Source organism: Diadema setosum, chromosome 6 (assembly GCF_964275005.1).
Source record: "Diadema setosum chromosome 6, eeDiaSeto1, whole genome shotgun sequence".
NCBI classification, from domain to species: domain Eukaryota; kingdom Metazoa; phylum Echinodermata; class Echinoidea; order Diadematoida; family Diadematidae; genus Diadema; species Diadema setosum.
The window spans coordinates 23,148,998-23,164,663 of NC_092690.1; the positions used below are offsets into that span (position 1 = coordinate 23,148,998).

Genomic DNA, 15,666 nt, shown 5'->3' on the forward strand with positions numbered 1-15,666 from the left:
ATCTGAATCCTCGCCTCAACCAGTACTGTACAGTCCCTTTAACTCCTTATGTGCCACGGTGTAAACTCTCTGTGTGCCACATTATTCTGAGAATGCAACATAGTCATGATTTGGAATACATTCTGTTACTTAAATCAATCTAACTTTTATACATACAGTGGACTCCCATTATAACGAAGTCCTCGGGACCGGCAGTTTTCTTTCGTTATAACGAAATTTCGTTATAACCGAATGAATAAACAATAAAAATACATAGAGTTGATAATGTTGCGGCCCTAAATTTTATTTCGTTGTAACCGGAATTTCGTTATAACCGTGTTCGTTATAATGGGAGTGCACTGTATTTGTTACCCTTGACATGCCATGAGCAAAGTTGTGGAGAAAATGCCAAGCTTTGCTGTGATATTAAAGGGATCGTACAGCTTTGGTTGAGACCTAATTTCAGATTTCTAACATTTTTGTATCAGATAATGAGAAACCTCTCATGAAATATGAAAGAGCATGTAATTCTATGCGGAATTCAATGTTATTTGATGAAAATTGGTTTTTGAAATGACTGAGATACCCAAAAAAGAACCATTCTCATAAAGTGTGGGACCCACACTTTATTACGACCCCTTTGTTTTACTTTGTTTTTGGATGTTTCAGTCATTCCAAACCCGATTTTCATCAAGTAAACTTTGAATTCCTCTTAAAATAGTTTGCTCTGTACTATATCAAAAGTGTTTTCTTGGTATCTCGCAAAAAGATAAAAGCCCAATTCTCATCTCCACCAATACTGTACCATCCCTTTAACTGTATGACAAATCTAGGATTGTGTTTCTTTCAAATGACCAGTAGCTGCATTATTAAAGAGGCATGACTTTTGCACACAAAACAATGACAGACACTACATTGTAAGAATCTATTCAAAAAAGTCAGTAGGAAACACAGCTTGATAGTAAATCACCACATAAAATGCAAGCCACAAGTGACAGGAACGGATTGGGAGACACTCTTTCATGGCACTGTGGCATTTTGCGATTTTATCAATTGGTTTGGACTTGTTAGTACGTTGGCACACCATCGACAGAGTTGGACATGCAAACGTGGTGCATAAAGAGTTAGAAATATAAACAATGACAGATTATCACTCCTGAAAATTTTATTTTAACCACAATCAAACTGATTTTTCTAGGTTACACACTTCAAGTCAACATCGAGTGTTACAAAATACACAATATGTTTATGGGGGGTACACATCTCATGCCAACACTGTATCACATACATGATAAGGCAATATTTCTGAAGATGTACACTTTGAACATTACATACCATCACTTCATTACAAAAGGGTCAATATTTCTCTGGCTACAAATTCGATACTGAATTTCTGTCTTCAGGTAGGGAAGAATTTTGGGACTGAATGTACATTTTATGTCCATCATCAGATCATACCTGCCAACATTTCAAGACGAAATATCTTACTTGTGGATTGCAAAAATCTTATTTTATATGCAAACTGAAGTTAAAAATCTTACTTTTGGTCAAATCTTCAGAAAATACACATGATGGTATATCTAAATATTTTTTAAAAATCTGATTTCTCTGACAGAAAATCTGATTTTGCTATTTTTAACGTAAAAAATCTTACTGAATCTGATAAAATCTTACTAGTTGGCAAGTATGCCAGATAGAGCAAAATATAACTGCTTCAGAGATACCTCACCTGTAACATAACAAGAAATAATGAATTATTGTTGAAGTTTTTATATCATAATTATATTTAATTATTTTTACTTTTTTTTTCTTTGCAGCTTTAATAACAAATATTTCAACAAGAATGGAGTTAACTCAGTTTACACTCAAACTCCTCATTTGTGATGTGTCATCACGAAAGTCATATAATGTCAGAAAAATTATTTTTTGGTTTGGGAAGATATTATTTCCCATGCTTTCTTAAAAGGACAATATCTTTGAAATGAGTTAAAAAGTCAGAAAACTGTAAAGGTTAAAATGCCAAAGTTGGTACCTAAGTGGATTTTTTTTTTTTTTTTTTTTTGGGGGGGGGGGTCTTCTTATGATCTCTGCCTTAACATGGGTAATGTGATGATGCACCACATTTGAATATCAAGCAAGCAATGTTACGCACAAGTAAGTCCAGCACATTAAATTTCTGCTAGAATTCATTCTGATGATTTCAAGTGTCTTATTCATACAGGTTCAGTACGTGGCAGTACGTGCATTGAAGAAAATAAAATTACCTTGAAACACATTTTTGCTAAAGACAGAACAACAGTGGTACCATTCAATCATCAGAACATGTAATGTTTCTATATCTGGTGCATAGAAATACAGTGGACTCCTGTTATAACAAAGTCCTCGGGACCCAAAGTTTTCTTTCGTTGTATTGAAATTTGGTTACAACCGAACAAAATAAACAATAAAAATACATAGAGTGGTAAACGTTGCGGCCTGAATTTTCATTTCGTTGTAACCAGAATTTCATTATAACCGTGTTCGTTACAACAGGAGTGCACTATACTGTACAAGGGGCTACATCATAGGGCCATATTAGGCATTTTTCCACCACACCCCCAATGAATATTCATGCTACCTGTCATGTATTCCTCGTGTTGTCCGGCGACAAGACATGCCCACCAAATTCCTGAGATACTAACCTGTGTGACTTCACGATATACCAATCACAAGTTAGGGTCTCAGGGACTCGGGGTAGCAGTCTCTTTCTCAATCATTCCTATCGATTCCAATGCCAGCTGGGGAATTGGGAGATGGGAGGAGCCAGGAGAAGAGGGGGAGTCATGAGATCGAGGGGGAGGGGCAATGCAAAGTAAAGGGGTGGGTTAGAGGGAGTGGCTATGTTAATGTGATGTGCTCAGACAGACTGGAAATGAACTGAAGGAGAGAAACTACAGTAGGACAGCTCTTGCATGAGGGCAGGACAACATATTGTGATGTCACAGAAAGGACAGGAAAACATTATGACGTCATGGAAAGGACAAGAAAACTGATCGTGATGTCACAGAAAGGACAGGAATTCAGACTGTGATGTCACAGAAAGGGCAGAAATAGATTGATGTAGAGGAAGATATTTTGAGTAGTGTTCACTTGAGGGATTGAAATGATGTTGGAGATAATATGGATTGTGATAAAGAGGACAGAATTATATTATTACACCCCAAAATAAGAGAAAGTATACATAATTTCTTCAATTATTTCCCTGGTCTCATTTGTTCCATGTCTACTATACGAATATATCGATAAGATGGTGCGATTTCAAACAGTGGTCAAAAGAGTGTAATTCATATCAAGGATCCAGTGCAAGTACTAAAGCCAAGATATTAGACAGTTTACACACCATGATTAAACATCTAGTTTTTCTAAGTCCAATTTCAACATCAGTGTGGGTAGCAGGCCAACAGTGTATAGCCTTTCACTCTAAAACCAGCCGTGCAACATTCTTTTCCCTCCTTTATCAGACTTTGAATGGAATAAACAGCAAAAGTGAAAGTTAAACTTCTTTTGGGAAAAGTTCACTGTCAAAAGCGAAAGTGATAGGGTGTTGACAAAAGTAAAACAAAAAACAAATCCAAAAACACTCGACCTCAAAGCAAAGCAATCCAGAGATAGTCTGGTGTCGGAAGTGGTAGAAGAAAGAATGAAAGAAGTAACAGGGACAGAGTACCATGGTAATGAGGAGAGTAAGTACATTGTAGGAAGGGCAGAATTGTCCATCCGTTGACTCGGTGAAGAGCGATTTCCACACAATCCACAGGCGATGGGGTAGGCGCCCTGCCACCACGCGACGTCACGAAGACTTGTGCATGTCCCAGGGAAAGCTAGCAGGCTGTATAGCTATCGCCATGTGGTGTATCTCTTAACTATATAACCTACTACCTCACTTGAAGACCATGCATTGGACGGACGACCGGTCAGCAGGATCGGGTGACCGCTGATTCAGATTTCCTTGGCAGGGTGCATCCCACTGGACATCCGTGTGGACAGTGGCCAATCATTCAGCTTGACCGGGGTAAAATGATTGCCAAGTTCAGTTCTGACTTGACAACATACACGAGTGCACATAATGCATGTCCAACTCCCCAACAGTGCTTACTATACACACATATACTTACAAATCATATGTCTTAACTTATTTCGTTAAACAGAAGCAAAAGTTCCGTTGGATATATTAATTGAAGCATACCAATCAAAGTATCAAATCAGAATATAAATTCTGGTAGGTGATGAAGGGCCTTATATAAAAAAAATATTTGCATCTTATTGGACACTAGCATTCATACAGACAAATTGCCCACTAGTATTTGAATATATCTACCATGGGCATTCATCACACATTCACGGATGTACTGGTGTGTACACTAAGACAACTACCAGATGTGAATTCTTTCACAAAAGCCATACTACTTGATATTTCAAGATACTGAAAATGGCACATATCCAAAGGGCTTTATATGGCAGACTGCCGGCAGATGAAGAAAAAAGCGCGGACGGGCAGCGGAGAATGGACAACGTACAGCGCCCTCCAGTGACGTCCTAAATGTCAAGAGAGATTCCTGCGGCCACCTGTTGTCTGCGATAAGAGGCTGTTTAGCCGTATCATCCATCACGATTCGGGAGAAGCACCGGCGCTGTCCCGACACACAAAGCCCTCTTGCATGTGAATGATCTTGATAAGCCATGGGAATGTCTTATGAGGCTTTCTGAAAAAACAAAAACAGAAAACAATAACTACAAAATAAAACATAACAACAGAAAGATGGTGGCGAAGGGGGGCAGGGGAGGGGAGGGGAATAGCGCAGCTGGTTCATAGGATGCGACATAGAAATACACTTATAATTTGTTTCCCCCTTTTTGGGGGGTTGGGAGATGTAAGGGAAAGAGGTTGCTACAAATTAGCTCGAGGGAAAAAAAGAAAAAATTAGCAGGATTAAGGAGGGGGAGGATGTGGAGTAGGAAAGAGGGGAGGGGGGGCAGATCCCAAGAGAAGACCGGTAGGTTGGCCACTGGAGGGGAGGGAGTTTGGAGGGGAAGGATGTAGAGAGGAGGGGAATTGCACTCCTGGGAGGAGGGCAACGTCTCGCCCTCCCCGCGCTCCCTCCGGGGAGGATGTTGTTTCAGAACCAATCGGATGCGGGCCGGGGAGGTGTGCACTCCCACTTGGGGCGCAGGGGGAGGTCTCCCTCGGACATAATCAATTACATCACCATGGCAACGAGACTCCCATCTTTTTTTCTTTTTTTTTTGTTTGGGTCTTTTTATTACAGATAACTCCACTAGACTCTATGAAGGCCCCGCGGCGGCGGCATCCGATGCACGTGTTTCGGAAACCCCTTGCTCAAAAGAAGTTAAAATATCTGCAGGGTTCAAGGTGAGGTCAGCGTGAAAAAAAAAAAAAGGGAAATTATAAAGTTACTGTGGAGCAATAAAAAGAATTGTTTTCCTCTCCTCTGTTTTTTGTTTGTTTGTTTGTTTGTTTGTTTGTTTGTTTTTTTTTTGGGGGGGGGAGGGGGAGAAGGGGAAGGAGAGTAAAGTTTTAAGGGAAAACTGTCATTATTAGGTATGATGGATATGTGGGCGTAATTGATATTCTATGATAAACATCATGCCCCATGTATCTATGGAGGTACAACGATGCTAGGAGAGGTTCTCAATCAAAATATATCAATAAAATCTGGACGAGCGTGAGTTGAGAAAAACTTTATGACCATTTGAGATACATTTACAAATATAACATTACTACAGCAACTGATCATTTCAATTGAAATTTAGTGCAAACTGCTCATTTAGAGCCATATTCAATGATTTCCTGCTGATTTTTTTTTTATTTATTATTATCATTTTTTTTTTACATGATGAAGTAAATAAAGTAAAAGACAAAGCATGGATTTAAACCAAGGCTTCACCATGGTAACCGGGTACACACAATCAAGATAAAAGTCTGAACATACGGACTAGCAAGCACTTTCGGATGTCACTTACACATACATTGTACCTGCTAACCTGCAGCTCTTTGACTAAGAATGAATGGGGGTAAACTTTGCAATATTAGGAATTTTCATCTATTAAACTCCTCATACATCACTTGAGCAGATGGTCTGTAAAATAAATACACAGAGCATTTGGTAATGTCTCTTCCCTCCTGAAAAGAAACACAAATCAGGACGATTCCTTCAGCATAGGAAACACTTGTCAGTTTTTATAAATTTATAATGCAAAGTCCTACTGACAATCCAGCATTTCAAAATGTGCCAAGTCAGGACAATAAACAATAAGAAAAAAGTAAAAGAAGACCAGGGCCCCGTTTTATCAAAAGATACAATCAATCATAAATTTCCTTTCCACACAGGCTGTCATAGACTTATAATAGATATCAACAATATAAGCAATTATAACTCTTCATAACACAGGCCCCTGGAATATGATGACAATCATACTGAAATGAAGACACAAGGAAAGACAGGCAAACAAAACAAATAAACGAACAAAACACTCTTGCATGGTCTTTATAAAGGCAAGGCTGGATTGTATAATCAGGTGAAGGGTCAGTGACCTCACACCATGACAACCCGGCATTATGTTCTAAATTCATTACTTGAGCCGATCACCAACATGTGCCAAATGGGAAGTTTTAGCTCTCGGGCAAGTTGCAAAACCACAGAGGACCTTTTGATGCTTTCCTCGAAAACAAGAAACAACATTTAAGCTCCAAAAACTTTCGTAGCTCACAGAGGCAATTGTACACGATGACAAAAATCTGACTTGAAAAGAATGAAAAGCTGTCACATCTGTATGCAGATTAGTAAACACACGCTACACTACACTTAATTGCAACAAACATCATGTTGTGACGGTAAGTTTCTCAGTAGTAATCCAGCTGCCATTGTGCCCCTTGGATCATGCGATGTGGTCGTGGAGGTCACATGACTGCAATCCAACTTGGCTGGCAGTCTTGGATTGTTTTGTGCAAATGTCAATCAAACACTTTTCTTTTTTATTTTTAAACGTATAGAATTCGCATGACACCACCTACTTCCCTTTGTGGGATGTGCAAGGGTGATAATGGCCTAGATACATCGCGTCAGCCATGTCGAAAGGAAAATACTTTCTTTCTGAAAGCAAAATATGGAACGTTTCCTGTACAAAACATGTGACAAGCACTTGGCATGCAACACCACTACAGTGTTGGTGAACGGCTATTTTAAGAAGGGACTACTGCAGGGCCCTATGACTTGCTGCCATTATACTGGTCACAAATGTTTCAAATTCACATAATAGCACCCAGCTGTTTGGTTTCGTTTATCATTCCCCCTTCAACTTTTTATTCTGCTATCAAAATTCTGCTTTGGCAAGAGAAGACTAGAAGAGAAACTTCTTAACAAGATAGAGAGAGTCTCAGTGAGAAAAGCAATTGCTGTGACAATGATTCTTTACAGTGTCATTTCAGATATCATTATGTAAGAGAGTGGACACCCTTTGCCCCTATTGTGTTTTATCCGTCAACCAAACGGACGACTTCCTCACTTTGAGATGTCGCCGCGATAACGCAACCATCTGTCCCCGGCCGGCCGTTTCCAGAAGGTGTGTCCTTTGGAGTGGGCGGTCAGTCTGTCCTGTCGTTGTCTTGGCGATTCCCCCCCCCCTTTCCCCCCCCCCCCCCCTTTCGTCTGGACTGGACAGTGCCCTGGAAATCAATTCTGCGTCGAGTGACCACTGTAGTGTCGACTCGTCACAGCTGCCGGAAAACAAGTGGGAGAACCAGGCAGACACAACGTGAACAAATGGATGAGGTAAGCTGCAAAATATGTGTCCCCGCTCCAAACTGCAGTTCCATACCACAGTTCTAACACAAAGCTGAGCTACACAGTATGCAATTACCTTCTTTCAGTGTACAGAAAGTTTGCATTCTCTCTCTCTCTCTCTCTCTCTCTCTCTCTCTCTCTTTTGCATCCCCTTTGATATATGCAAATGAGAATTCAGTCAAGTTAACAAAACATCTGCAACGCAAGCGCTAAGACAATGCAACCTCCTGGGTTGGACAATGAGAAACAGCTGTCTTGCGCATGTGCAGGACACCATTTTTGGCCTAAGTTGCATTGTCTTAGCGTTTGCTTCACAGATCTAAAGCTCACTGTTAATAGAAATAGGAAACAGCAAAGAATGCGATATCATAGATCAAGAAAGATATTGATCTCGTGCAGCTGGCATTATAAGAGATTTGTCTTCCCATCAAACCTACAAAACAAAAGAAGAGGAATTAGATAGCAAGGCACAGACAGTATCACTCTTAGTCCCCATTTGCTATTTAACCATGATCACCATGAAGTGATCTTTGCGTGTGAGGCCTCGCAAATAATTATGGCACACTAAGTAAGAATTAAGAAAGAAAAAACACATTCTCCGCATTCATTTCCCCCTTACTTTCGCATTGGAATCAGTTTCATAATGCACAATAAATATGAATCAATAAAGAAAGAAAAAAAATATCTATACTTACATTCATTTCCCCTTTACTTTCACATTGAAATCAGTTTCATAACGCATCCATAATAATTCTGACCATCATAACTGACATGCCACTGCTGCTATTAATAGCATCCTCTCAAATGCCCAATCAGGAATCTGCATCTATAAATACACCAGTGCCAATGAGCTCAAGGATTGCAGGGACTACACAGTGAGTTGTTCCATGTGCAGGTAAAAGACCGATATTTACGACTTCTCAGATGTTCTCAAGGCGGTAGTGACCAGCCCTCCCAAGTGCTGCCCCCATTCATAACAAATTTCGCAAGTATCCGGCTCGGCCAGATTACCAAGCCGGCCTGAAGTGTCCAGAACATTACCAAAGGCCAAAGTCATTATTCATCTAAGAATAGAGCACTCACATACTGCTTTTATTACAGTAGCTAAAAGCGGCCAGAAAGTGTCTGACAATGACCGGGAAGGAGAGAGAAGAAAAATTAGAAGAACATAAAACTGCGTATCAAGGTTTTTGTTCTTACCTCTCATTAGGATTGAACAGGAGATAAAACTTCACGAGTCGACGGCTGAGGAAATTTGATACTGTCAGTAAAAACGCAAAAAAAAAGAGAAAAAAACAAAAGGAGACAGGAGAAAGAAAAGGCAGAGCACAACACAGCAGACGTCCGCAACATTACATACCAGCACAAATTGGAAGTCATTTTGATATTCTTCTGGCCAAGTGGGGTTGACGATCCTGAAAATGCGAAAAACTCGGTGCTGGAGTAGGGGCCCCGGCACGGATGTGGGTCGGGTGCTTGTCTGCAGCACGGCGCAAAAATCAGGCCCCTGTCTGTTGCCATGGCGACAGCCGCCCACCGACTTCGACCTTGGTCTTCTTTGCCTTCTAAAAGATCGCTCATCTGCATGCCTCGGGCTGACAAAGTAGACAGAACCAAAATCTGTCACAGATGAAGGGGACCGACATTACATCGGCTAAGATGACACTGTGTAGATCAGTATCCAATATATGAAGAGTTTATCACAACGAGAGTTTACTCTTTTCTTGTCACTTTGAGATACATTGTACGTGTGAGTGAACATGCTAAAAATCAAAGAAAACAGTAAGAAAATTATGGGATATCTTTAATCAGATCCATTGTTTTTACTGTAATCAAATGTATGGATATATCTCTCCAGCCTTCGTTGTGTAATGCCAATACAAGGAACATGTCAAAAACATCCTAGTTGACAGACATATTTCTATATACCGCAAATGGATTTGACAATATAGCTAGAAGTAATACAAAGTATACCGGACAACAAGCAATGAAGTTAATTCAGTTGGAGAAAGTAAGCTCAATTTCTCAATTATCAGGTTGTGGGATAAAACCAATGAATCAAAAAGACAAAACAATGTTCTCAATGTGTCAGTGCATAGCGGCTAACATGTCTGTGTACAAATTACTCATCATTCCTAACAAAATTACCAGTAGTGGGTTGTTTTGCATACAGGCACACATTACATCTATCACAGAAAAGTACTAATAAGCAGAATATTACATGGCAAAAGCAGTAGCCACACATACTGAAATTGGTAATAATTACTAAATTTTACAAATAATTCGCTGCTATGTTAGTATGTAAGGAAATTGGCCTACCCTTCGAAGCTGCAGAACATCCAGCATCCAAACATCCCTAGCTGCCGCCTCGTGCTCTTGTTTAGTCGCATCCAGAGCGATGCAAGCCGATCCACCTTCCTTGCAGCAGGCACGGCCCAAATGAAACACATCATGCACAAAACATAACTTTGGCCTCTGTCCAGAGCACAGATGTGTGGAGTTAGCTGCCAACACCTTCCATTCTTCCATCCCGACCCAGCCTGCCACGGACGATCCTTGCCCAGGAATGGTCGGCCGGTCCTCTCCGCGGCTACGCCCGACGCCCATTCAGCACCATCGCTGTCACCGCCGCCGACCTTTGCCAAGAACGCAATTTCTCACCTACGAGGAGACTATCTCTCGACCTCTGTCTGTTCGTCTGCCTGTCTGTTTGTCTGTCTGTCTGTCTGTCTCTTTCTTGCATGCTTGCTCAAAGACAGAGGGTTACAAAATACAAATTGTACATGCACACATTTTGTGATAGTGGCAACGGCTTACCAGAGCCATGCACTGATAAACAAATCCGGGGCATTGCACCTCTCAAACCTTGTGATACATACAAATTTACACTTGACTAGTCAAACTGAAGTTAAAAATCATTGCCCTCGGTGTATCATAGCCATTATCTTTGGCTATAATTTTGTTTATCAACAATCAACTGAAACTGTTCTTGCACATATGCCTTCATGCGCAATCCTTGAGGACTGTGCAAAAAGATATGGCTGGATACAAAGCAAGAGAGCCATAAAAAGCAAAGTGCTCCTCAATAACAGGCATTGGCATCATACATGTGGCACAGACTTATGAGCGCACAGCAAAGATTTGGCTGCGCATTGTTCTAAGCCCATAGTTTTACGATGTCTACTAAAGTGTCGTTAAAAGTTTATTTTGACTGGGAGAAAACAGAATTCACCAAGAGTCTTCATACCATGTGTTCCACCATAAAAGAACCCTTGTAGCTGACATTTCTCACTTATTTATGACAATTTTATTGTGCTTACCATTATCATCATTCTTATCAAATTATTACTATTACCAAAGGCAAGGATAACACTGTAGTATCTGTGGTACAAAGCATTCAAATTTGGTTTTTTTGCTACTTTCTGCTGGATGGAAATAAAAGCTGAAGTGAACTAAATTGAATAAAAAAAAAATGTGCTTGCCACTTATTGCCACACAACCGAACAATTCAACACTCACTATGATTTTTTTTATTTTATTTTTTTTTTTTTAATCTTCACTATCTTCACAAGGATTTACTACCAAACAACTTTCTTTTTTTGGTTTAATCAATTAAACAAAAGTGCCTCTGCCATATAAGGAGTGTAGACATAACCCCACAACACAGAACACAAAACTAAGACAAGACGATTCAACTGAAGAGATAAAAAGCAACACAAAACTAAGCAAAACAAAGAAGCATGTTTGTGTGTGCCGTATCTTTTTACAAAACAACGACCTACATTCAACGCCACCACCACTTGATTGTTTTGAGGACAGCAGAAATAATTACCAGTACACATGAACGAGCACAGATCTGATCAATCTCAGAAAACACTATTCAGAACAAGAGTGAACTACAGGGTGAGTGGCCTCCCCCCCCCCCTGTTTTTGTTTTGTTTTGTTTTGTTTTGTTTATGGGTTTTTTTTTTTTGGGGGGGGGGGGGGGAGGGAGGGACATCCTTCTAACAGTTAGTGGTGAGTCATCCATAGTCACAAAAGTACACAGGACCATCAAACTCAACCTGCTGGTATGACCGACCTCTCTCTCACAAAAAAAAAAAAAAAAAAAAAAAAGGAGGGGGGGGGGGGAACAGAAGTCCTACAATTTATCTCAAGGGCATTTGTGTACCCCTCTCCAACAATAATAGTCTTGCTCCAAGACAGCGGTGCCGTCTATCCCAGCCTTCATCGAGACAAACGTCAAAACAAGCCTCCAACGTCTAGAAAGAGACTATATTCACCCCGAGACCCAACATGAAAAGTTTAACCCTATCAAATACACAATTTGGGAGAAAAAAAAACAACCAAACAAAACACCCAATACTCCGAACTGTTGGATACAAGCCGACTGAACAGGTGTGAACAGTGTGGACTTGGCATCAGTTCCATTGCAAGAAGCACCACTATCATATCTTCTAGATTTCAACTGGAGGATAAGTCTCTGCTTTTTCTTCTTGGCTCACGACTGCATCTATCCGCAGAAACCCCTCCCCCTCCCCCAAACTCTCATGACCCTAATCCCCTTTACCATTTTCTTGTCAGATTAGACTTGACGAACAGACAGATTTCACCTGCTTATCAATTCAGCGCTGTCGCTGTTTGGCCCAAACCGAAGTTCACCGGTGCGCGACGGCAGCGGCTGCAGCGACGGTCGATTAATGAAAGAAGCTTTTGTCGCTGTCACGCAGACGTGCCACTCAAAGGGAGCATCCTCCCCTCTGTTTTGACTGGCAAAGAGATGTTCAATTCACGCCAGCAACAATGAACATGCACTCCCTTGCAGATAGATTTGTTCCCTCGCCCGTTTTTTCTTGTCTTCCCCCCCCCCCTTCTTTTCTTTGCTAACAAGAGAGGTAGCCAAATATGAGCAGGTATGATTATAAATGTCCATAGATGCCTCCAAAGGGTTATATGAACTTTGGATGCCAATGATGGAATCCCTAAAGTCTGTTATCATTCAGACTTCAAGAACACTTGCTGTCAATGCCAGTTACCTAACCCAATCTATAAATAGCCTTCATGGACGTGCCCTCCCCCAAGGAACGGCCGGAGAACCAGCCTGTTGACTTGTTGTATGTTAAACCCTCTTCTCTATATGCATCAAATGAATAGTTTAATGCACATCACTGCAGATATAAATCACCACTTGGGCCTTGTAATTCCCAAGGACAAATTATATGCATCTTCTAATTTGGGAAGCATGCATGTAATGCGAATCTTGATGGTGGCATATGGCGGCAGAGGTAAAATGGAAACAGCAAGGTGTCGCATCACTACCGGTCACTTGCATCCTTCCTCTTCCATTAATCCCTCTCTTCCAGTTCTCCCCTTTTTGGTATTAGCTATTTTAAAGATTCACATAAACTTTTAACTTCGGATGACTTACACGCCTTCTCGCCAGGTACAGGAGCCAAAGGACCAATAACTGAGGAGGCGAACTTCAAGTGGTGAAGATTCCCGGCATCATGGCCCTGCCCCCTTCTTACCTAACACTCCCTCCTGCTGGCCGGCAGACCTTGGTGTCCGGTAGAGCTTGATGACCAGTGACAGTTACCAGAAAATCTAGTTAGACGGCAACTTCCGGTGCTAGAGTTGTTGGTGGGGGGCTAGGTAGTGTGGAAAACAGGACCGCATCACAGAGCAGCTTGATGGAGGATAGTGGTCGTCACGGCAACCCACTGAGAGTTGACTGCAGCCACCATCTTTGCAAACTTCTAGACCAGAGAACCAGCTAGGTCACGCGGAGGGGAGTTACCTGTAAAACAGATGATGGTGCAGAATTGAACACTTTTATCAAATGAAGCCGACTGAAAGACAGAGCTATGTGAAGATACTTATCAAAGGAGGATGAGTACTGTAAAAGTGGATATTTTTTTTTGTAAGTAAAATCTTGCACATGGCCAGGTAAGATGAGTTACAGATGTTTTTTAATTCTGCCGAATCAAGACATCAATCACTGGGACAAATGGCAAGCAAAAATATCTGCGTGCTTTAAAATTTTCGCGCAAGTTTCTGGTTGCGCAAAATTTTCCACGCCATGCAAAATCTCCACTTTTACAGTACTCGGCCTGATGACAGCACTGCAACCAGTATGATTGATACATCAGTAAACAAACCCCACAAGATTGTTCAAAACGAAATCAAGGACGTTTTGGGAACTGTGACTGTGAGTCATTCAAAAAGAGCGACCTCTGTGGACACCACTGAATAGCTGCCATTATCAGATCTCCACATTCATGCGGGGACAATTTGTTCTCTCCTTTGAAATTTTACCGGTACTAGTCAATCATTGAAACTGACAAACAAGTTGTATGGTATTCAGCTCAGCCATACAGGTTTTTCTAAATCACAATGGCCCGTGGACGACACCCTTTCCATGTTAGGAAATGGAAAGAGCAAAGTGAATAACCATAATTGAGATGTAACCTCTACACGGGCCATTGTTGTCTGTCAACGTTTTCTGTCAGCCATTGCAATAAAACCAAACATGCAATTTTCACAATGGCAACAATGAAATGATGAAGATTATTTTGAAGTTTATGAACTTGCTAGAAGAGGTACAGTCTTTCTCTACTGAAAGTCTTGTTTGCTCTCCCTATACAGGGAGGAGCATCCAAGATAGAAAGAGCCCCTCAGGAACTAATTTTCGGGGTCTAGCCTCGACCTTGGGAGTTATCAAAATGTGATCATAATTATTACCTGGCCTCAAAATTGACTGCACAGCCCACTGATTAGGCCATTAAACGTCTTCAAGCAATCAATTAAGACAGTCACTTCCCTCTCTGGGCGCACGTCGAAAGGTAATATCACACCAGCATCAACCAGGTTTATTAAAGCACACGCTCTCTTTTCCATCTGTAGGAGTCGGTGGGGCGAGTAGCAAGTCTGCATTGTTATTCAAGAGGGGGAATTCAAGTCCCCTACAGATCTATACAAAGAAAAAGAAACAATAATCATGCAGCAAAGAAGTGTCTTTCAGACAAAGCCTCTACCCTACCCTATCCTCCTCTCTCCACAAAGACCAGCAAATCAGAAATCATGAATGTAGTGGTTTTCTATAAAAATATTAATTATTAATCTGAATTTATGTATAATACATTTGTGATGCACCACCACACTATCCTGAAAATGAGACTTTCTGATGTAAGAATTAGAAAATTGCACTTGAATTGAAAAAAGAAGAAGATATTCACAGAACAAACTCTGGTGTTAATTCTTCTGAGAATGCTTAAAAATTCAAAGTTCTTACAGGGTAAAAACAGTCCCTGTCAGTGGAAAACTTGTCATCTGGGAAATTCTAACGATACCAAACTCGGAAAAACTGATGTCTAGTTACTCAATCAGGCCTTTGCTGGAATTCACCAAACATATATGCGCATATAAAAATGCTAGTGTGGGGATGGGCTACGTTTTAGTAGACCGAAAAGGAAACAGATGCAGGTACATTGCAGATACAGACAAATATATATTTGCTATGGATTATTGATTGCCTTCAAAAGGACCAGAGTTCACTCGCTGCCCTCCTTTTCTTCTTGACATACGGGTGCGGGACCAGCGGACCAATCAATTTGCTGAATCTCTTTCCAATACATTTTTAATACTGATACTCCAGTCCCCAGCTCTCTCTTGACTCACAAGCTCGGTCCGTTGATTTTCTCTGTCAAGTTCGATACCGAAGAGCCCAGGTTCGTCACTGGAGGGCGCTGTTCGCTTCTCCCTGGCGAGGTGTGAACCTCCCGTTGTTCTCCGTCGCTGCAGCATCCACAGGCTGTGCATGTGAGAAATATCAACAAAGAGAAAAATA

General features: G+C 41.0%; 1 long non-coding RNA gene across 1 annotated transcript; it reads right to left on the reverse strand.

Annotated features, from left to right (window-relative positions):
* Nucleotides 1-9,205: 9,205 nt before the first annotated feature.
* Nucleotides 9,206-13,346, reverse strand: LOC140230156 (uncharacterized). The gene is made up of 3 exons (XR_011901362.1): nucleotides 13,249-13,346; nucleotides 10,140-10,564; nucleotides 9,206-9,440 (listed from the first exon to the last, which is right to left on the reverse strand). It is a non-coding gene; the product is annotated as an uncharacterized lncRNA (long non-coding RNA).
* Between the last annotated feature and the right edge of the window lie 2,320 nt (nucleotides 13,347-15,666).